Source organism: Piliocolobus tephrosceles, chromosome 18 (genome assembly GCF_002776525.5).
Source record: "Piliocolobus tephrosceles isolate RC106 chromosome 18, ASM277652v3, whole genome shotgun sequence".
NCBI classification, from domain to species: Eukaryota; Metazoa; Chordata; class Mammalia; order Primates; family Cercopithecidae; genus Piliocolobus; species Piliocolobus tephrosceles.
Window position 1 is genome coordinate 31565090 of NC_045451.1, and position 21706 is coordinate 31586795.

Sequence of the window (21706 nt, forward strand, 5' to 3'; positions counted from 1 at the left end):
ACAGGCAAGCAGACACGTGGCCCAGAAGGATTTCTGTGGGGCTTTGCTTGTCCTGCCCAAGTGTTTACCCAGCAGACTGCTCTTCTCGATGAGCCAGGCGAGGACACAGAATCCACCGCAGAGTCTCGCTGGGAGTGGGCACTTCAGACCTGGTGCTGATTCAGCTGGAATGGAAGCATCCATTTCCTAAGCAGGTATCTCCCGCTGGCGTGTACCAGGGAAAGAGCGGGGCAGGCCCCTGGGAACTTGCTGGGTGGTACAAAGTGGTCAATCTGGGCTTTACAATTTTCCACAAAAACTCACAAACTGAGTGAGCTACTTTTGTATAACATAATTGTTTTCAATTGGGGGCAATTTGGGCCCCCAAGGATATTTGGCAATGTCTAGAGGTATTTTTAGTTGTCATAATTTGAGGGGTGGAGCTACTGGCTTCTAGTAAGTAGAGGCCAAGGATGCTTCTACATATCCTACCGTTGGCCGGGCGTGGTGGCTCATGCCTGTAATCCCAACACTTTGGGAGGCCGAGGCAACAGGATCACTTGAGCCCAGGAGTTCAGGGCCAGCCTAGGCAACGCAGTGAGACCCTGTCTCTATAAAAAATAGAAAAAAAATTAGCCAGGCATGGTGACACATGATGTTTCCTTTTGGGATGATGAAAATGTTCTAAAATCGGTATGGCAAGAATGAACAACCCTGTGAATACACTAAAAGACACTGAATTGTACAATTTAAATGGGCAAAAGGTGTGTGAATTATATCTCAATAAAGTTATTTGTATCTATGTTTATGTATGTGAATTATATATCATTAAAGCTGTTATATATGTACAGATGCATACATATATAAAACACACACACAATCCTTGGCCGTCTCCATCGGGGCTTTGTGGAAAACACTAGTGGCAGAGTATAAGGCAGAGAATTTGCCAGGGACCTCAGATCCATCTGCTCTTGCCTTCTTGGTCTAACTGCTCAGAATCTGTGACCTCTGTCCAATCGCTGCTTTCTTCTTCTCTGATCAGCCAAAGTTGAGCAGAAGGAGGCAATACCCTTCTCCTGGATGGCTGTACCATGTGGGTAAATAACTGACATGGATTTCAGGGAAGTCTCACTTCACATAGCAGACGTGTCCACTGGGCTCATGTTGGATGGAGGAAAATCTCAATCTGTTTAAAGGAAGCTACAGGAAGCCAGCCAGCAAGATGAGTGTTATAATGTGAGCCAGCATCCCTTAGCCATCCAGCAGGTATGAAGTTGTGTTGGTTTGGTTTGCTTAAATCAGGAGCCAAACTGAGAAGAAAATCCACTGTTCAGAAAGGAAGCACCATAGTAAAGAATATCATGTGGACAAAGTTTTGGTGCTTTTTAGGAAGCAGTTTGGTGCTCTGGCTAAATGAGGATTAAGCAGAAAAGACTTTTTGTTTCAACTTCTGTTGCTGGAAATCTCTCCAAAGAGTTCCCATTCAATCTCCTGCCTGGGTACGTAGCTGCCAGGGAACAGAATTTAATGTTTGATGACTGAGTGACTTCCTTAGCTTCCAGTCTTTCTGAATTTTAGTTCACTATGGTGTGAGGCTATAGGCAGAAGTGTGGAAAACTGGAGTTACATTTGGCAGCTTGGTCTGCAGAAGGTTCAGAAAAGAAACTAATTTGAAGTTAAAAACCAAAGAGCAACAAAACTCCTAACGAGGCTTATTTTTGTTTTGCTGTTCTTTTGTTTATTCCTGAAAGCCGAATCCTGTCTCTACCATCACCTTAGGCGAGTTACTTTTGGGGGGCCTGTCTCAGGGGCTGGCTGGTTTCTGTGTCCTTACCTGGCTCTCCCATTGTGTGTCTGTGAACCGTGGTGCTCTGGCCCCTTGATATTTTGCTCTTTGGCGCATGCCACGATCCTATCAGAACTCTGTGAAGGCAGCAGATCAGTGGCACTGAGAAAACAGCATGCTCCAGAGAGCTGGGTGTACCGGGTGTCAGTATCTGGTGTCATTTGAGAAGATGGCAGGCTTTACAACATTGGATTCTCTTCCCAAACCATCGGAAGGTGTGAAGTAAACAGCACTGGCCTTCCTTGAGAAGGGGGAGGATGCAGGTCATTCGGGGGTGAGGGCTGGCTTGATCTCACAGAGCTTCACATCTGGAATTTGGCATCTTGGTCTCCAGAGGGGTGGCAAGGGAAGATGCTGGGACAGGAGTCCTGCCTGGCTGGATAAGCAATCCCACGGCTGGCTTTATGCCATCCCAGTGCCTCCCACACATGCACTGCACATTCATTTCTCTACGCATTCTTGCAGATGTCAGGAAAGTCTCACTTGGTGTGGCAGATGTGTCCATTGGGCCCCCGTTGGATGAAGGGAAGTTTCCCTCGGCTTAAAGTGCACCAGCTTGAAGGGAACTGCAGGATCTTCCCCACAGCCACGTGTGAGATGCAGGCCTTATTCTCTCTCACTGGACAGGGAGTGAGGAAGCCAAGACCCACTGGGCTGGGCAACTTGCTGGAGGTGGCACAGCTAACACTCAGGAGGCAGGGCTGGAACCCAGGCCCCTGATGCCAGCCAGCTGGCCTTTCTTCCACATTGCTTCTGTGCCTTTAGAAGAAAATTTCCAGGTGGGGAATCCAAGGCACAGGCAGTAGTGTTTGCTCCTGGTCACTTGGTGAGTTGGGAGCAGAATGGAGACTAGAAATCAGATCACCTGAATCTCAGGCCAAGGTTTTGTTCCCAAAGGAGTTTCAGTACTGTGTATTTCTGGTGGGCATGGAACATCCACCGTGAGTGCTGTGAGCTAGGAGGCTCAGAGAGGAAACAGGAAAACAAGAAGGGGTGAGAAGAGAAGGAGATGGAGGACAGGCAGGTGAACAAAGCTGCGGCCCGGTGCCACTGAAACATGGAAACGTCTGCAGGGCACCTAACACACTGCTCCTGGCCCTCTGGCCTCAATCCCTATCGGTCTGCCTGGAGCCTACTTTTTCATCCTATTTAGGTTCATCCCAGTGCCTTCCCACCGATGCCTTCTTAGAGTTCCCACGGCTGTTCACCCAGGCCTGCCTTCACCTGTCTTCCTCGGTGGTTGGAGTAATCTGACCTCCCTCCCTTCCCACACAGCCTGCTCTCTGACAGTGGCAGCTGCTGTAATTAATGAATGGATCCAAACCATAACCCAGTGTGATGAGGGGGCCAGGAAGTGTCTTCTCCCCATCTCCCGAAGGCAGAGCTCACCCAAGGGAGTGAAGGGGAATGAAAGCTTTTTTTTTTTTTTGAGTCAGGGGCTCACTGTCTCACCCAGGCTTGAGTATAGTGGCTTGATCATGGCTCACTGTAGCCTCAAACTCATGGGCTCATGTGATCCTCCTGCCTCAGCCTCCTGAGTAGTTGGAACTACAGGTGCACGCCACCATGCTCAGCTAATTTATTTTTTATTTTTAGAGAAGGGGTCTTGCTATGTTTCTGATGCTGGTCTTGAACTCCTGGCCTCAAGCAATCCTCACACCTCAGCCTCCCAAAGCACTAGGATTATAGATGTGAGTCATCACGCCTGGTCAAAGCTCTTCTCAGTTGCAATAACAGAAGCCACTCAAATAAGTTTAAGGAAAAAAGGGGCTCCATCAGGTTATTTAAAGGAATCAAGCCCCCAAAAGAGTGAAAACCTTAGCCAGAAAGTGCTTTAGCAACAGGGCACCCCCCTCTCTCTAGTCTGACTTCCCTTCTTTCCTTAGCACCCTCCATCTGCACCACACAACCTGGCTCTCTCTGGCTCGGCAGGTCTCCGTGGTGCCATCTGGTCTGTTCTCAGAGAGAAGGGACTACAAGGGACCACAAGGGTCTGTTCTGAGACCTGACCCACTTCCTGCTGGTCAGGAGTGGGAGCATGGATCGTGATCAGATGCCTTAAGGGGGACATCTAGAGAGAAGCGAGAAAATCTAACCACTGTTAGTCAGTCTATGGCTGGACTCCAGCTCCATGCCACCCTATACCCATTTCCATGCCACCCTACAGCCAACTGCGTTGCCAGTTCTCCTGCAGCTCTGGGAGGGAGGAAACTTCTCCTTATGGGGCTGAAAGAGCTGTGTGGGTAAATTCCAGTACTCTTAAAAATAATCTGGTCTAGATAAGTTTTCCACTTAAATAGTAAACTCCATGAAGGCAGGAACCTTGTCTGGAGTCTTGTGTTTCAGCCTTGTATCTCCAACACCTAGGCCATAGTTGGCACTCAAATATTTGTTAATTGAATAAACATCTTTATTTTAAAACTGCTTCATTGAGGTATAACTGAAATACAATAACTGCACGTATTTAGCATGCTATTTTGGTAAGTTTTCACACACACACACACACACACACACCCCATCACCAATAAAAATAATGAACATATTAGGTCAGGAGCAGTAGCTTAAGCTTGTAATCCCAGTACTTTGGGAGGGCGAGGCAGGCGGATCACTTGAGGTCAGGAGTTCGACACCGGCCTGGCCAACATGGTGAGACCCCCGTCTCCACTAAAAAATATAAAAATTAGCTGGGCATGGTGGTGCTTGCCTGTAATCCCAGCGACTTGGGAGGCCGAGGCAGGAGAATTGCTTGAACCCAGGAGGTGGAGGTTGCAGTGAGCTGAGATCATGCCACTGCACTCCAGCCTGGGCAATGGAGCGAGATTCCATCTCAAAAGAAAAAAAAAAAGAACATATTCACCATCCTCAAAACATTCCTCATTCCTCTTTGTAATCCCTTTCCATCTCTAGGCAACCACTAATTTGTTTTCCATCACTGTAGATTAGTTTGCATTTTCTAGAATTTTACAGAAATGGAACCACACAGAATTTACTTCATTTATTTCTGTCATCTTTTACTCAGCACTACTATCTTGAGATGCATCTGTAGTGTTGTGAATGGTTTATTCCCTTTTATTGCCCAGTGATGACTCCACTGTATGGAAAGACCAGTGTTTTCATTTGAATGTTGATGGACATTTGGGTAGCTTCTAGATTTTGGTTATAGAAAAGCTGTGATGAATATTTGTATACAAGTCTTTCTATGAACATATGCTTTCATTTCGCTTGGGTAAATACATACAAGTGAAATGTCTGGATCATATGACAGATTAAGTTTTACTTTTAAAGAAACTGACAAATCATTTTCCAAAATGGTTATAAGATTGATTTTCAAATATTAAATGAAATTAAATGAAATTGCATTTCTGGGAGTGTTTTAACACTCTTGGTCAATATGTATTATTCTTTTTACATATTTTTGGCTTCAATTTGCTAAAATTTTGTTTAGAATTTTTGCATCTATGTTAATAGAAGACATTAATCTGTCACTTGCTTTTCTTATACAGGTTTCTGTCATGTTTTGCTGTCACAGTAAGGCTTAGAATAAGTTGGGAAGTATTCTCTTCAATTTTGGGGAAAGTTTGTAGAATTGGTATTATTTATTTCCTAAATAGTTGGTAGAATTCACCTATGAAGGTATTTGGGCCTAGAGGGTACTTTTTTCTTTGTGGGAAGATTCTAAACTACATATACAATGTTTTTCTAGATACAAGGATGTTCAAATGATCTCTTAAAAAATTTTTTGAAGTATAATTCACACAACATAAAATTCACCATTTTAAAGTGTACCATTTAGTGGGTTTTGGTATATTCACAAGGTAATACAATCATCACTACTATCTAATTCCAGAACATTTTCATCGCCCTAACAAAAAACCCCATACCCATTAGCAGTCATGCCCCATTTTCTCCCATTCCTCTGCCCTCGGCACCACTAACCTATTTTCTGCCTCTACGGGTTTGCCTATTCTGTACATTTCATATAAATGGAATCCTGTAATATGTGGCCTTTGTGTGACTGGCTTCTTTCACTTAGAATAATGGTTTCAATGTTCACCCATTATAGCCTGTATCAGTATTTTATTCCTTTCTGAGGCCTGAATAGTCAACACAATCTTGAAAAAGAACAAAGTTGGAGTATTCACACTTCCTGACTTCAAAACTGACTACAAACTGCAGTAGTCAAGATAGCGTAGTACTAAAATAAGAGATATATATAGAGCAACAAAAAAACGGAGTCTAGAAATAACCCTTACGTTTATAGTTAAGTGATATTTGCAAAGGTTCCAAGACAATTCATGGGGAAAAAATAGTGTTTTCAAGAGATGGTGCTGGGATCATTACCTACATGCAGAAGAATGAAGTTGGACCCCCTATCTCATACAATGTATAAAAATCAACTAAAAATGAATCAAAGACCTAAACTGAAGAGCTAAAACTACAAAACTTTAAGAAATCATAGGCATAAATCTTCGTGACCTTGGATTAGGCAGTGGCTTTTTAGATATGACACCACAAACAAAAGCAACAAAAGAAAATGGTCATAAACCAGATATCATCAAAATGAAAAACTTTTGTGCTTCAAAGGACAACATCAAGGAAGTGAAAAAGACAACCCCAAGGAACTTGAGTTGAAAATTTGGGTTAAAAATTTTTTTGCAAATTATCCATCTAATAAGGGACTTACATTTGGAATATTTAAAAAACTTTTATAATTCAATAATTTAAAAAACCCAATTGAAAATGAACAAAGGATCTAAACAGACAGTTCTCCAAAGAAGATATACCAATGGCCAATTAGCACATGAAAAGATGTTCAACATCATCAGCCATCAGGGAAATGCAAATCAGAACCACACTGAAACACCACTTCATATCCACTAGGATAGCTAAAATTAAAACGAAAAAACAAAAACAAAAACAAAACCCAGAAAATACCAAGTGTTGGTGAGGCCGTGGATAAATTGAATCCTTACACATTGCTGGTGGGAATGCAAAATAGTGTGGAACCTTTGGAAAACAGTCTGGTAGCTCCTCAAGCAGTAGCACATGACCCAGTAATTCTGCTCCTAGGTATATACCCAAGAGAAGTGAAAACATATCCACATAAAAACTTGTACATGAATGTTCATGGCAGCTTTACCATGAGAGCCAAAAAGTAGTAACAATCCAAATGTCCATCAGCTAATGAATGGACAAACAAAATGTGACATATCCACACAATGAAATAGTGCTTGGCAATAAAAAGACATGAAGTACTCATACCTGCTTCAATCACATGGATAAACCTTGAAAACAGTATGCTGAGTGAAAGAAGTCACAGAGGACCACACGTTGTGTGACTCATGTGAAATATTTGGACTAGGCAAATTCATAGATAGAGAAAGCTGACTAGGGGTTGTCTAAGGTTGGGGGATGAGGGACCTTGGGGGGATAGGTGATGCTGAAGGGGGATGGGATGATGTTTCTTTTGGGGGTAAGGAAAATGTTCTAAAACTGATTCTGGTGATGGACATACATTTCTGAATACATTTAAAGTCATTGAATTGTAGACTTTAAATGGGTGAACTGTATGGTATGTTAATTATATCTCAATAACGTTGTTTTTAAAAAGAATTTAGGCTGGGCGCAGTGGCTCCCGCCTGTAATCCCAGCACTCTGGGAGGCTGAGGTGGGCAGATCACCTGAGGTCAGGAGTTCGAGACCAGCCTGGCCAACATGTTGAAATCCTGGCTCTACCAAAAATACAAAAATCAGCTGGGCATGGTGGTGGGCACCTTTAATCCCAGCTACTTGAGAGGCTGGGGCAGGAGAATCGCTTGAACCCCGGAGGCAGAGGTTGCAGTGGGCCGAGATCGCGCCACTGTACCCCAGCCTGGGTGACAAGAGCAAAACTCTGTCTCAAAAAAAAAAAAAAAAAAAAGAGTTTAAAAGCAAATATAAAAGCACTGTTCTACTGAAAGGAATACTCTGGGTAGTGGCCTTTTCCTAACTCGCTGCGTGTGGGGTGGCGAGCGCTGGGTCCCTCGGTGGGAATCTATGTTGCTACTTAGCAGGCCTTGGGCCTCAGTGAGTCTCCAGCGAGGAGAGACAGGAGAGGAGGAGAGTGTAAGAGCACTGGGAGAGGCCAGCGGGAGGGACAAAGGAAGGAGGGCAGGGAGGAGGCTTTTCTGTCGTGGCCCCATCTCTGCTCATGGTGGGGCCCAGGGAGGTCACAGAACTGCTTTGTTCTCTAAGCTTCCACCTGGGCAAAGCAGAAGCCAGCACCTCCATGCCATGATTCCTCCCTCTTCTCATCATAGAGGGTACCAGGAAAGTTCTCAATTTCTGGAATGGAGCCTGATTGCATCAGCTGCTGTTCCAGGTTCCCGGAGGCAGATCTGGTCCCAGCTATGTCTCTCATTAGCAGTGGGGCCTTAGATGAGCTTTTCAACCCTAGGGGCTCCCTTGTCCTCATCTATCAAAGGAGGATAATAATTAACCTGACTCACTTCTCTCAGAGGGTGGTATGAGGATCCAGAGTTATGGGTGGGAAAGAACTCCCCAGGGTGCATTATCATGAATTGTAGGAAATATTTCTGGATAGATATGAGGGTATTGATCTTCCAGCTACAGAAGCCATTGGCTGATCACTCCTTCCCTAGCTTCTGACCCATAGCATTTGCAAATTGGTTGGAGTCAGGCTTGGAAGGGCACCTGGAGACAAGAAAATGTGGCTAAGACAAAAGACGTGCACAGAAGCACACCCATGACTCAGTCCTCCTGGCCTTGGGCTCCACCGAGCTCAGCGAGCTCAGCGAGCTCAGCGCCTGGGCTACTGAAAACCACCTTCACACACAGTGATGCCTTAGGCCTGTGAAACCAGGCCAGGCAGGCCATGCTGTGCTCCCGGGCTTGCTCTCCTTCATGGGGATCTCAGACTCCAATTCCATAATAAAGGGCACAGGGATTGACAATGGGGAAAATTCCACCCCGAGAAGACCTCAGGTGAGTCCTGCGGATCACAATGGCTTTACTAAGCTTACTGCTGGAGTTTGCATGGTTCCTACAGATGGTAGTATTTGTATGCAGAAGATGCTGCAAAAAAAAACTTCATGACCATACCCTGAAGTCTCCCATACCCCAGAAAACCTGCTGGCCATGTCATCTGAAAGCGAAAGTTGGGGCTGCCATGCCACAAAAGGGAGAGCAAGGAATGGCCCCCCCTTTCCTGCTGCCTTCACCCAAAAATACAAGGGGATCCTGCCAGGTGCATGATGGACAGCAGAGGGCAAACATGATATCCTGGAAGAGAAGGAAGCAAGAATAAGAGTGTGGGGGCAGCTGTGGGACCAAGGCCTGTTCATTTTATATATTTTTGGGAATTATTGAAAAAGAAAGGGGAAAAAAAGCTATGAATTCTTCCCAAAGTGACTGTGCCAGGGCAGGCCTCTCAGTTGCTGCTCTGAGTGCCTGGACAGGGAAGTCGTTGGTGGACCCTTGAGTGAGCACCTCTGGGAAGACAGGGCCTGCTCTCCAGTCTGTGCAGGGTGGAGGGGTGATGGTGGCTCCCAGACAGTAGCCACTATGATTGGTCACTGCCGATGTCTGTTCAGATTGGTTGGCCCCACAGCTTACCAGTTGTTAAATATCTTGAATGTCACCCATAGTGTGTAACCTCAGTACTAGAGGCAGGCTTTGGCCAGGTTGCAAATGTGTCAGCATTTAAGGGGGCTCCGTATTCTGGTCTCCTTTTGAGTTCAACTCCCTTCCCCGAGCCCAGTGCTTTCTAATTAATCCATTTTGACAAGCTCATTACAGTAAGAGTTTTCTGACTTGTTCCCACTCATCTTCACTCCCTTTATCGGTATCTTAGAAGAGAAACTAATACACAGTCAACCACTCTAATACAATTTACTATTAGTGGTACAATTTTAGGTATCTGAGAACACAGAAACCTGAGTTATTATGAGGGGATGGAGCCAGCCTGAGGGAGTTTAAGTAACTTGCTTAGGCTCACATGGCACTAGTTAGTACCTGCCCACTCTACCTATGAGGAGGTTGTCCTATTTCCCAGGGGCGTGGAATGCACCCTCGTCCCACCAGCCTGTCCGGAAGTCTCCTCTTCCCAGTGGCTGCAGCCTGAGGCAGAGCAGCCTCTCTGGGTCGGGAGGTAAGACTTATAGACCTGGGAGGTGCAGGGGCTCATGCCTATCATCCCAGCACTTTGGGAGGCAGAGGCAGGAGGATTGCTTGAGCTCAGGGGTTTGAGACCAGCCTGAGCAACATAGCAAGACCTTGTCTCTACTAAAAATAAAAACAAAAATAGCCAGGTGTGGTGGCATGTGCCTATAGCCCCAGCCACTTGGGAGGCTGAGGCAGGAGGATTGCTTGGGAGATGGAGTCTGCAGTGAGCTATGATCTGCACTCTAGCCTGAGCAACAGAGTGAGACCCTGTCTCAAAACAAAACAAAACGAAACAAAACAAAACAAAACAAAACCTTGCACATGTGACACAGTGGGCACCTCAGAGCAGAAGGCAGTTGAGAGTCTCTGTCTGCGGACTCCCGGGCCACACGCTGGGGTGCTTGACCCTTTTCTTCAGTAACCGAATAATCCAGGTTTGCCACTCTTTTTGCAATTGGTAAACTGTTGCAGCAAACTTTCCCAACTTCCCACCTGAAAAGGTTACTGTGATAAAACCATGAGTGTTCATTTTATATATTTTTGGGAATTATTGAAAGAAGGAGAAAAAAAAAAAGCTATGCACTGTCGAACCATTGTTAACATTTTGGAGTTTTTACTTCTAGCCCAGCAGTCTCCAACCTTTTTGGTACCAGGGACCAGTTTCGTGGAAAACAGTTTTTTCCACGGACTGGGAATAGGAGCAGGGAGATGGTTTTGGGATGAAACTGTTACACTCAGATCATCAGGCATCAGATTCTCGTAAGGCGCATGTAACCTAGATTCCTTGCATGCGCAGTTCACAACAGGGTTCGCGCTCCTATGAGACACTAAAGCCACTGCTGATCTGGCAGGAGGCAGAGCTCAGGCGCGGATGCTCCCTCACCAGCCGCTCACCTCCTGCTGTACAGCCTGGTTCCTAACAGGCCACAGATAGTCCTGGTCCTCAGCCCAGGGGCTGGGGACCCCTATTCAAGTCTATTTTTTAAAAATGTGTAGTTGTTTTCTCCTTGTTTTAAACTTATGATCATACCATCTTCACAATTCTGTATCTTGCTTTTCAAACTTACCATTATTACACAAAATTTTTCTACGTTATTGCAAACTCTTCAAAAACATCATAGAACATATTTGTATAACAATTCTATTTAGTGGATGAACCGTAGTTTACCTAAGCACACCCTAGCCTCCAATATAATTTTGTAAGTTTAGATTTTCATGCATTGGGTTTTCTCTAAAGCAGTGATGTTTCCCAACATCTGTGCTCTGTGTATCTAGGAATCAAAACTGTTACAGCTGGTCATGCAGCTTGAATGTCACTTTTTAACTTTAGGATGAGTTTCAAATTGTATTGAGATGGAATGAAAGGATACTACAGTGTCCCTAAGTCAAAAATGCATTTCCAAAACCCCTGAGGGCATCTTTGTGGACAATGAAAAATTTGGGTCAGAAAAGTATGTAACTATGTAAATTGATAACTGGTTTGACGGCTAAAGCCAAAGAACGTCAGTGTCACCCTGGAGGGGCGTGTCTAGTGGCTAGGCCTTTGGTCTAATCTCTTTACACGTATTTTAACCGGTGATATGAGTGAAGTCCTAGAAGATAGCCTTCTAAATTATGAAGCTATAAGGGATTAGATTATGTGATAGAATAAAGATCCAAAAAGATCTCATCAGGTTACAATATTTGCAGGAAGCCAAGAAGACGAAATCTACAAGGGATGAGGGTAAAGAAAGTCCTATACTTGGTCTAAAAAAAAATCAACCATATTCACGTGAAATAGAGTATACAGAGCTAACAGAAGTTAGTTGGCTACAAGCTCAATGAGCCAACAGTACAACCTGGCTACCGAAAGACCGTGGGCAGCATGAACAGTGTGACGTGTACAGAGCAGCAATGTCACATCCCCCTGATGCTGTGCTGGCTAAATCACATAGCACCTGTTCTGGAAGATACATTTTAAGAAAGGGTCTGACACACCTCTAATCCCAGCACTTTAGGAGGCTGAGGAGGGTGGATCACCTGACGTCTGGGGTTCAAGACTAGCCTGGCCAATATGGTGAAACCCTGTCTCTACTAAAAATACAAAAAAATGGGCCAGGCGTGGTGGCTCACACCTGTAATCCCAGCACTTTGGGAGGCCGAGGCCGGCGGATCACGAGTTCAAGAGATCAAGACCATCCTGGCCAACATGGTAAAACCGTGCCTCTACTAAAAATATAAAGATTAGCTGATCAAGGTGGTGCGCACCTATAGTCCCAGCTACTTGGGAGGCTGAGGCAGGAGAATCACTTGAACCGAGGAGGTGGAGGTTGCAGTGAGCCAAGATTGTGCCACTGCACTCCAGCCTGGCGACAGAGTGAGACTGTCTCAAAAAATAAACAAACAAACAAACAAAAAAATTAGCTGGGCGTGGTGGTGGGCGCCTGTAGTCCCAGCTACTTGGGAGGCTGAGGAAGGAGAATCGCATGAACTCGGGAGGCGGAGGTTGCAGTGAGCCGAAACTGCACTATTGCACTCCAGTCTGGGCTACAAGGGCAAACTCCGTCTCATAAAAAAAAATAAAATAAAAATAAAATAAAAAAAAATAAAAAAAAATAAAAAAAAAATAAAAAATAAAGGTTTGCCAAGAAGGAGGTCAGTGAAAGGGCAGTCAGGATAGCGTGAGCTCTGGAAATGCAGTCACCTGAATGGCTATCAGAGTAGCTGAGCTCAGTGGCTGAGAGCACAGTCTCTGAGCTGCCTCTGGGCTTTGCAGTCCAACTCTGCCATTGACCAGGCGGGTGACCCTGGACCAGTTACTATCTGTGCCTCAGTGTCTTCATCTAGAAAATGGGGGCAACAGCAGCAGCTATTAGGTTGTTATGAGGAGTTAGTAGGTTAACACCCATTAAGCACTTAGAAGAGTGCCTGAATATTTTTGTCTAGGGGGGTTTCTAGCCTGCCGAGATTTAGAGGGACATGGTAGATGACTTCAAATCCTTGACCGCTGCCCTGAGGAAGAGAAATTCTGCTTGAGGACCATGCTTGATTCAATAGAAAGGAAGAGACTTGGCTTGTTCATTAGCCAATTAGCATTGAATGAACTCATACAATGGGTCAGATACTATGCTAGGTGCCAGGAATATAGAAATGAAAGAAAGAGATACATATGTTTTTCTAGGGGCCCTCCCGGGTCTGTCTGGGAAGAGGCAGGTAAACAGATAGCGGCTTTGCACAGCCAGAGGAAGGTGGATGAACTCTCCCCTGGGGAGCTGGGCGAAGCTTCACAGAGGTGAGACGTTTGAGCAGGGTCTGCAGGGGTACGTAGGAGTTTATGTGGGAGCAGAGGGAACAGTGTGTGGGACCAGAGTTGTCACAGGGTATGGTGTTTTCCAGAGAATGGTGACAAGTCAGTTACAACATGAGGGAATGGAGTGGCAGCGGATGAAGCGAGGATAAGGGCTGGTCTCTCCCAGCTCACAGATGTGTGAGACTGAAATAGAAGGTAACCACAAAAGGCAGGATCATCACAGCAATGCGATACCCACCCCCCAAGACTTCTATTTCTATACTACTGTCTTCTCAACAGGCTCCCGCAGCAAAGCTAAATAAAGAAACCAACCACATTTCAGGAGAAAATGGAAAAGGATTTGATTCAATTTTCTAATTATCCTTCTTTGATATAAACCAAAGAATATCTGCCTGTAGAATAAGACAGTGTCTTGTTCCTGAGACGTTTACAACTTGGGTGTACCCAAATGGAGAGACTGGAGCAATGACTGAAGGTGGGGTCCTTTACACCAGGACTGAAAACACCCTCTGAGAGGGAGTGAGTTCTCTCACCAACAAATCTTGGCTATAAAAGGAAGGAGGAACTCATTAGTCAACACTTATCACCCAAGGCCCTCCCACTTCATTCCATTTAATAATATTCATTAATCAGCTGGAGCAAAAAAGACACGTTACATACAGGGGAACAATCCTATGAATGAAGACCAACTAGTCTTTAGAAACAATCGGGACAGGAAATAAGGCAAGGACATTTTTGAAGTATTGAAAAAGAATGCTAAATTCAGCTTTTTTTTTTTTTTTTTTTTTTTTTTTTTTTGAGATGGAGTCTCGCTCTGTCGCCCAGGCTGGAGTGCACTGTCACAATCTTGGCTCACTGCAAGCCCTGCCTCCTGGGTTCACGCCATTCTCCTGCCTCAGCCTCCCGAGTAGCTGGGGCTGCAGGCGCCTGCCACCACGCCCGGCTAATTTTCTGTATTTTTAATAGAGGCGGGGTTTCACTGTGTTAGCCAGGATGGTCTGGAACTCCTGACCTCGTGATCTGCCCACCTTGGCCTCCCAAAGTGCTGGGATTACAGGTGTGAGCCACCACGTCCGGCCAATTCAGCATTTTATTCCCAGGGAAAATAAACTGTAAACATGAGAATAAAAAATATACTTTCTAAGTAAACAAAGGATTTGTCACCAGCAAGCCTGCACTACATGAAACGCTAGTTCTACTCCAGCGTCCCTAGTGGGCTGCAGACTTCCTGCCTGTTGAATTCTTCGGAAGCTTTGGTACTTGCCACAGGAGGTGGCAGCTGTCATGGTGAGGGGAGTACCAGGTGAATGAGCAGGCTGGGCTTCCGAAGAGGTGGCAATTGATCCCTTTGAGGCATTTATTTATTTTATTTATTTTTTTGAGGTAGAGTTTCACTCTTTTGCCTAGGCTGGAGTGAAGTGGTGCAATCTTGGCTCACGGCAACCTCCGCCTCCCAGGTTCAAGAGATTCTCCTGGCTCAGCCTCCCAAGTAGCTGGGATTACAGGTGTCCACCACCACACCCAGCTAATTTTTGTATTTTTAGGAAAGATGGGGGTCTCGCCATGTTAGCCAGGCTGGTCTTGAACTCCTGACCTCAAGTGATCCACCTGCCTCAGCCTCCCAAAGCGTTGCGATTACAGGCGTGAGCCACTGCACCTGGCCCTTTGTGCCATTTAATCAACTGCTCACCCCTAGTGGACAGCCAGACCCACAGACACATTGGAAAGCGGGAACTTTGATACAAGGGAAGCAGCATAGTGTGGCTGATGTGCACTGAGATAGCTGGGCCAGTTGGTGAATAATGAAATACTGCAAGCTGACTGGTCAACAGCCACTGCTCCAAGCCCCTGACTCCCTTGGTCCTCCCCTTGATCCAGCAATAAAGGGTGAACTGGTGGCAAGCAGGGCGCCTCTAGGACCCTGCTTCAGGACCCTGGCTGGCTTCCTTTCTGACTGGTCATCTCCTGGGCCGGGCTTGTGCTTAAAGATTTATAATATCACCCCAAGCTCAGTGGTGTTGCTTCTCAGAAGGGTGGCCTGGGTGTGGTGCTCTTCTGAGAGTGGGTAGAAGAGGACCCTGGAGGCCCAGGGACAGAGGGACGAGCCTCTTCCCGGGGTCCTCTTCTGTCATGGGAAGGGGACAAGGAGGCACTGAACGCCAACACAATGAGCTTTCCAAGTCTGCCTGGGTGTTCAGGGACACCTGACTCTCAAGTACAGCCTCCGTTCTAATCCCCTTGATCACATTTTTCCCTTTAAAAAAGGGATATTTCATAGCCTTTTAAATAAATCTTTTCAGCTCCACTGATGTGGAATAACATGCTTAGTGGCTTCAGAAGAAAGCGACCTTTCCTGCTAGCTGAGCCCTCAGAAAGTGCCCATCCACAAGCTCATTTTCCCATGAAATCCGGCCTCTGCGGATGGCTGGGTTCTGCTCCCAGCACCAGCCCTGTGGACCCCATTCCTACTCTGGGGTGCTGGGAAGGTCCTTCCCCACTCCCTGTACCCTGCGGGTCACCATCTGCACTGTGGAGACCAGAATATAAGCACACAGACACCAAAAGGGCACTCTCTTGATCACCGGCAGAGACCCCATTTCGGTCACAGATTGAACATTTCTCCTCGTTTCGGCTTGGAGAGAATGTGTGCTTTAGGAGAGCTTTCTGTGTGTCTTCTCAGGCAGACAGGGGGAGGTTATCTCGGCCTAAGAAGCCATCAAAGGAAGACAGAGTGCCCAGGAGAGGGAGGAAATGAAGTTGATCAACATGATTTTTTTTTTTTTTTTGAGTCAGGGTCTCACTCTGTGGCCCAGGCTGAAGTGCAATGGTACAATCATAGCTCACTGCAGCCTTGAACTCTTGGGCTCAAGTGATCCTCCTGTCTCAGCCTCCTGAGCGGCTGGGACTAGAGGTGTGCACCACTACACCTGGCTAATTTTTTCTTATTTGTTGTAGACATGGGGTCTCGCTGTTGCCCAGGCTGGTCTCAAACTCCTTGCCTTAAGCAGTCCTCCTGCCTTGGCCTCCCAAAGCTCTGGGACTACAGGCATGAGCCACCGCATCTGGCCTCAGCGTGATTAAACCCATGTAAACCCCACCAACCAGAGCTCCCATGCAAAGCCACTGGAAGCTGGCTGCATGTGTTCGACATCATGTACCTCTTTTCCTCCTTTCCTCCTTTGGGACCTCAAATTGAACCACAAACTTAACAAACTTAACAAAAGTTAATTTGCTGAGTTTTCCTCAATCAGACATTCAATCTTGCTGAACTGTGAAAAAGTGTTTTCGCTTTTAAATAACATCTGGTGAAGTAGTTCACACCAGAATGAAAAGCTTATGTTTTCCAAAATTATTGTTTGTATCACCTAATTGTTAGAAATCAAACCTAAACAGAAACAGTCCTCCTATAGGTTTAGGTGCCTGGTGTGTGTAGCTTTACAGTAAACTTGTGCCATGGGGGAGCAGGCAGTTTCCAAGGTGATATGAGTGAGGCCCTCCAAAATCATCCTGCTTAAAACAATCCACATGACTCCCTGTCACAGTGCCTGAGATTCCCACCATTAGCGGCCCTTCTAGTTAAGGCACCTGCTTCAGACACACCTGTGTTCTCTGGGAGGCATTCTTAGTCTCCTTCATTGTGCTAAAGTTTGAGAGCCACAGCTCCAAGCATCAGCAAACACATCAGGAGCATCAGTTTTCTGTCCTGAGATAAGCGACACCACTTCTTTGGGTCAATGGTTCTTAAAAGTTCAGGAGCATCAGAATCCCTTGGAGGCTTGTGAAAACACAGATTGCTGGGCCTCACCCTCAGGGCTGTTGTTTGAGTAGGTCTGAGATAGAACCTGGGAATCTGTATCTCTAATGAGTTCCTAGGTGAAGCTGAGGCTGCTAGTCTGGGACCTCACTTTGAGAATCACTATGCTAGTTGAAATTTTTTTTTTTTTTTTTTTGAGACAGATTCTCACTGTGTTGCCCAGACTGGAGTACAGTGGTGCAATCTTGGCTCACTGCAACCTCCACCTCCCAGGTTCAAGTGATTCTCTTGCCTCAGCCTCCTGAGTAGCTGGAATTACAGGCAAACACCACCATGCCTGGCTAATTTTTATATTTTTAGTAGAGACAGGGTTTCACCATGTTGGCCAGGCTGGTCTCAAACTCCTAATCTCAAGTGATCCACCTGCCTCGGCTTCCCAGAGTGCTGGGATGACAGGCGTGAGCTACCACACCGGCCCGCTAGTTAATTTTTAAGGCATCCTAATGAGATATGGAGGCAAAGCATAGAAGCATTCTGATCACGAATAAAGAAAGAAGACAGAGGGCTATGAAGTAGAAAGACTCAAAGGCAGGCCAGCCCTGCAGGAAACAGACGTGCTTGAATGATCCATCAGAACATGAGAGCCTTTGCCCAAATTCTTATGGGCCCCTTTCTCTTCCTTTCTTTCTTGGGTGTTTTCTGCTTACTGCCCCTTTGAAAGACAGATATATGAAAGACAAGTGCCATGTGGCTTATGAAAGAATAGGCAATGAGTGATTTTAGGTCAGTCTGTCAGAGGCAAATAGAACTTGTTATGATTATCCCTTAGAGAGAGAGAATGAGGAACTGATATGCTATAAATTCTGCTGGGGGTTAGAATTAAAGTAACTTGTATTACACCATACCCACCTAATTTTAGAAGTGCTGCTGCAAGAACGATAGACCCAGTAATGGGGCCTCTATATGTGCCTTTGACAGTCAGAGGTGTGAGCCATAGAGGGCTAGTTTTACTGTAAATGCCGTGACGCACGCTAGTCATAGAAGGTTACCGGATCAGGAGTTTGACCGTTCTTGAATGTTGTAGTGGAGATGAGCAGGTTTAGTGAGCACAGGGTAAAATAAGTGCTACAAGCAAGGGTAGTGGGTGGTGCCCCCGGCAGCCCCAGCAAGGACTCTATGATAGGAGGAGAGGTGGCCCTTCCTGGAGTGACGCACTCATTGTGATTCAGGCTGTCATCGTGCTCCTCAGGACCTCTGCACACTCCTGAGGTGGTTCCTGATCTTTCTTAGGCCTTACAAAGTGCTCAGTGAAGTCTTAATGATATTTTTTTTTTCTCTTTTGAGATCGTCTACTTCCTAATAGGATAAATTCAGAGGAAAGCATGCTCCAATCCTTCAACTGCCTCTTCTCAACACAAACAACGAAGAACTCATTAACGGGCCTGCAGAGAAGGCAGTAGAAAGGGCTTGTCACAGGACCACGGGCTGAGAAGCCACCCTCAGGTGGGATCGCACGACTCGCCCCAAGGCCAGTGGGTCAGGAGTGGGGTCCGTATCCCAGTGAAGGGGAAACTGAAGTCTGATGTCTGCCTGGCATTGCCGTGGCATCTCTTTGGGCAAAGTTTGGTCAGTGATTTAGCCCTGCGTACATCTGAACGCACTTTGACAGCCATACTTTTTCATTTGACTCTAACAGGAATCCCATGAAATAAGCAGAATGGCCTGACTCTCCCAATTTGGCAGAAAAGACAATAGGGAAGTTAAGCTCTGAGAAAACAGCAGACATGGAGTCAAAACCCAGGCTCAGCCACTCATTGTGTGACCTTGAGTGAGGCTCCTTCCCTTCCAGTTTTGTCATCTGTGAAAGGCTAGGGATGGACAACATGGGTGTGAGGTCTTTTTACACATCTATTCTAGTGATCAACTACATGAGCAAAAGGACTTGCCCAAGGTCATGCAGTTGGCGAGGTGAGCGAGAATAACACAGAGGACAGTGTTTTCCAGACTGCCCCTGTTGAAAGGGAACACCCTCCATTGCCACCCACACCGTCTCCCCAAGTGTGGGCTGCAAGGGCCTCTACATGCCCCCTAGACCTTGCAAAGACCAAGACCCCCAGGGTGGTGCAGTAGCGGGGCACATCCAGCATCTGTCCTGACTGCAACTTGAAACCCCGACGTGGCCAGTTGCTCATTAGAGAAGAGAAGGCTGTTTTCTTTGGTATCTCCTTCACTAAATGAACCTAATGGACACGTGCCCGGTGTCAGGCCCTGCACTAGAGGAGGGGATGTGGAAGCAAATGAGACATACTGTCCACCCATGAGAAAGATGGGAGGCATGTGGACCAGGCTGCTGTGTACTGCTGGGTGGGTGAATAATAATTCATCCATGTGCCAGGAGGGTGGTGCGCCCCCACTCCCCAGGGACACATGCTTCTGCGCTCAGGACCCTTCTGGACTATGCCCTGTGTATCTTTTCACCTGGCTGTTTACTTGTATCCTTGAAAATGTCCTTCATAATAAATGTAAGTAAGTGTTACATGGACCTAACCCTAACCCTTACAGTAAATGTAAATAGGTGTTTCCCTGAGTTCTGTGAGCTCCTCTAGCGAATTAATTAAACTCAAAGAGGGGACCATGGGAACTCCAACTTAAAGCCAGTCCATCAGACGTTCTGGAGGAGCGGACTTATTAATATGACTGGTGGGAAGGAGGGGGCAGTCTTGTGTCCCTCAACCTGTGGAATCTGACACTATCTCCAGGTAAATAGTGTCGGAATTGAATTGGGGGACATCCAGCTGATGTCCACTGAAGAACTGATTGCTAGCTGGCTGATGGGAAGAAATCCCCACATGTTTTGAGGTCACGGAGGTCTTCTGGTTATATTGTTGTGGTGTGAGAGCAGAGGAAAAATGTTCTGAGAGTTTTTCCAAACAAGGCTCCAGTTGGATCACTAACCCTATCACTGGCCCTGGGCTCTCTCAGCCAGGGAAAAGGGGCATTTTTTTGTGACCCACACAAAGGCACTTGCTGTAGCCCAGGTGAGCATGGTGTTCTTCAAAGGGAGTGGAGATTCATAAAACTTTAGAAGGGATTAAGTTTTGAGAAGTTTGTGCGTAGACAGCATCCGCCAAACACATTGGAGGGAGCAGATGCACGCAGAAGATGTACACGTCTGACCACAACCAACCTACTGTCTGGAAGAAGTATGTGCTCTTTTTCTGAGAGTCAACCCTTCCAACCACACAGAATCAAGGAACCCAATAGCTCCCTTTCTGCAATGTGCTAGTAGATGACTATTCTTCCATCTGTTCAATACAGTCAACAAAATCGATTGAGGGCCATGTCTTAGGCACAGTGATCAGAATCCGTGGAGGGGGACCACGAAGAAGGAGAGACAGCTTTCAAGAGGCCAGGGGACTCTCGGCTTGGGAGAGTACAAAGAGACAGACTCAAATACTCCTAGGACAGAGCAGAGTGATCAGTGTTAGAAGATACCCGTGATGGCATGGGGAAAGTGCCATGGGAATTCAGAGGAAGGAATGATTAATTCCAACCCAGAATCCGGAAAGATTTCATGAAGGAGACGGCGCTCACAGAGACCCTCCACCAGGAGAGGAAGAAGCCTCAGTCCCTGTGTCCTTTGGCCACATCAGCTGTGTAAGCTTGAGAAAGCCGTTTTTCTCTGTTTTAAAATGAACCATTTGCCCTAAGTGCTTCACAGCATTATGGGGATTAAACGAGAACTGATTTAAATGCACATTGGATAAATAAAAGCACCAAATATAAGCCTTTCATCATCACTGGGGGAAGAGAAGGCAGAAAGCTAAAAGCAGAAAGTGTATAAGGGAGGAGGTGGGGTGGGGGTGGGTGGTGTCTGCCAAACACGGGGGCGCAGGGATGATGTGAGTGCCTACTGGGCTCGTAACTGCCTCCAGTGATTTCTTTAACCTCCCACAGCGAATTTTATTACAGAGAACCCGATAAGAGCAAGCCAGAACATCGAAATTCCTCTGCATTGGGAAAATGGAAGTCTCAACCAGGGAAGTGGCTTCCAGTCCCAAGTGACAGGATAACACTGAGCCCAGCCCTCAGGGTCGCTGGGGGACCGTGTGAGCCTCGGTCTCTCCAGCTCCCAGCACTGAGCTTGGGTTTGATGTTGGCTCAGCAAACACCCATTAAATGAATGGATGCAGTCCTGACTGCTTTCCAAGGAATTTTACATTCATGGACCATTTTGATTCTTAACCATAAGCCAGAGGAGCAGATAGGGCACAATTATTATCGCTGTCAAAGGGGAAACTGAGGGTCCCAGGGGTAAGTGTCCAAGTTAACACTGTTAGAAGGAACCCGGACCTTTGACTCCTCCTAACGGGTCTTTTGCTCACACCATGTCACCCCCAAAGAATCATTATGATAGCCAGTTTATGCCACTATAAACCATCTTCCCGGACCTTCCTAAAGGCCTACTATGTGCTGTCTTAAGCTCTTTCCTTGTCGCAACTCACTTAATCAGGTCCTTTCATCACATGATGCTCAAATGTACTGGTTTATTCCAATTCACAAGGTAGTTTTTGTGCATCCCACATATAAGAGTCTTGTGGATTTTCTAGATCTTTTACCAAGTAAGAACAGATTTGGATTAAAACCTTTGGTTTGGTGGTTTGGAGTCATTGCT

At 46.1% G+C, this 21706-nt stretch overlaps 1 protein-coding gene across 3 annotated transcripts in view; it reads right to left on the bottom strand.

The window, feature by feature from the left end:
- The window catches only part of MAPK4 (mitogen-activated protein kinase 4), a 175159-nt gene that overhangs the window by 44485 nt on the left and 108968 nt on the right, over positions 1–21706 (bottom strand). The window lies entirely within an intron of this gene.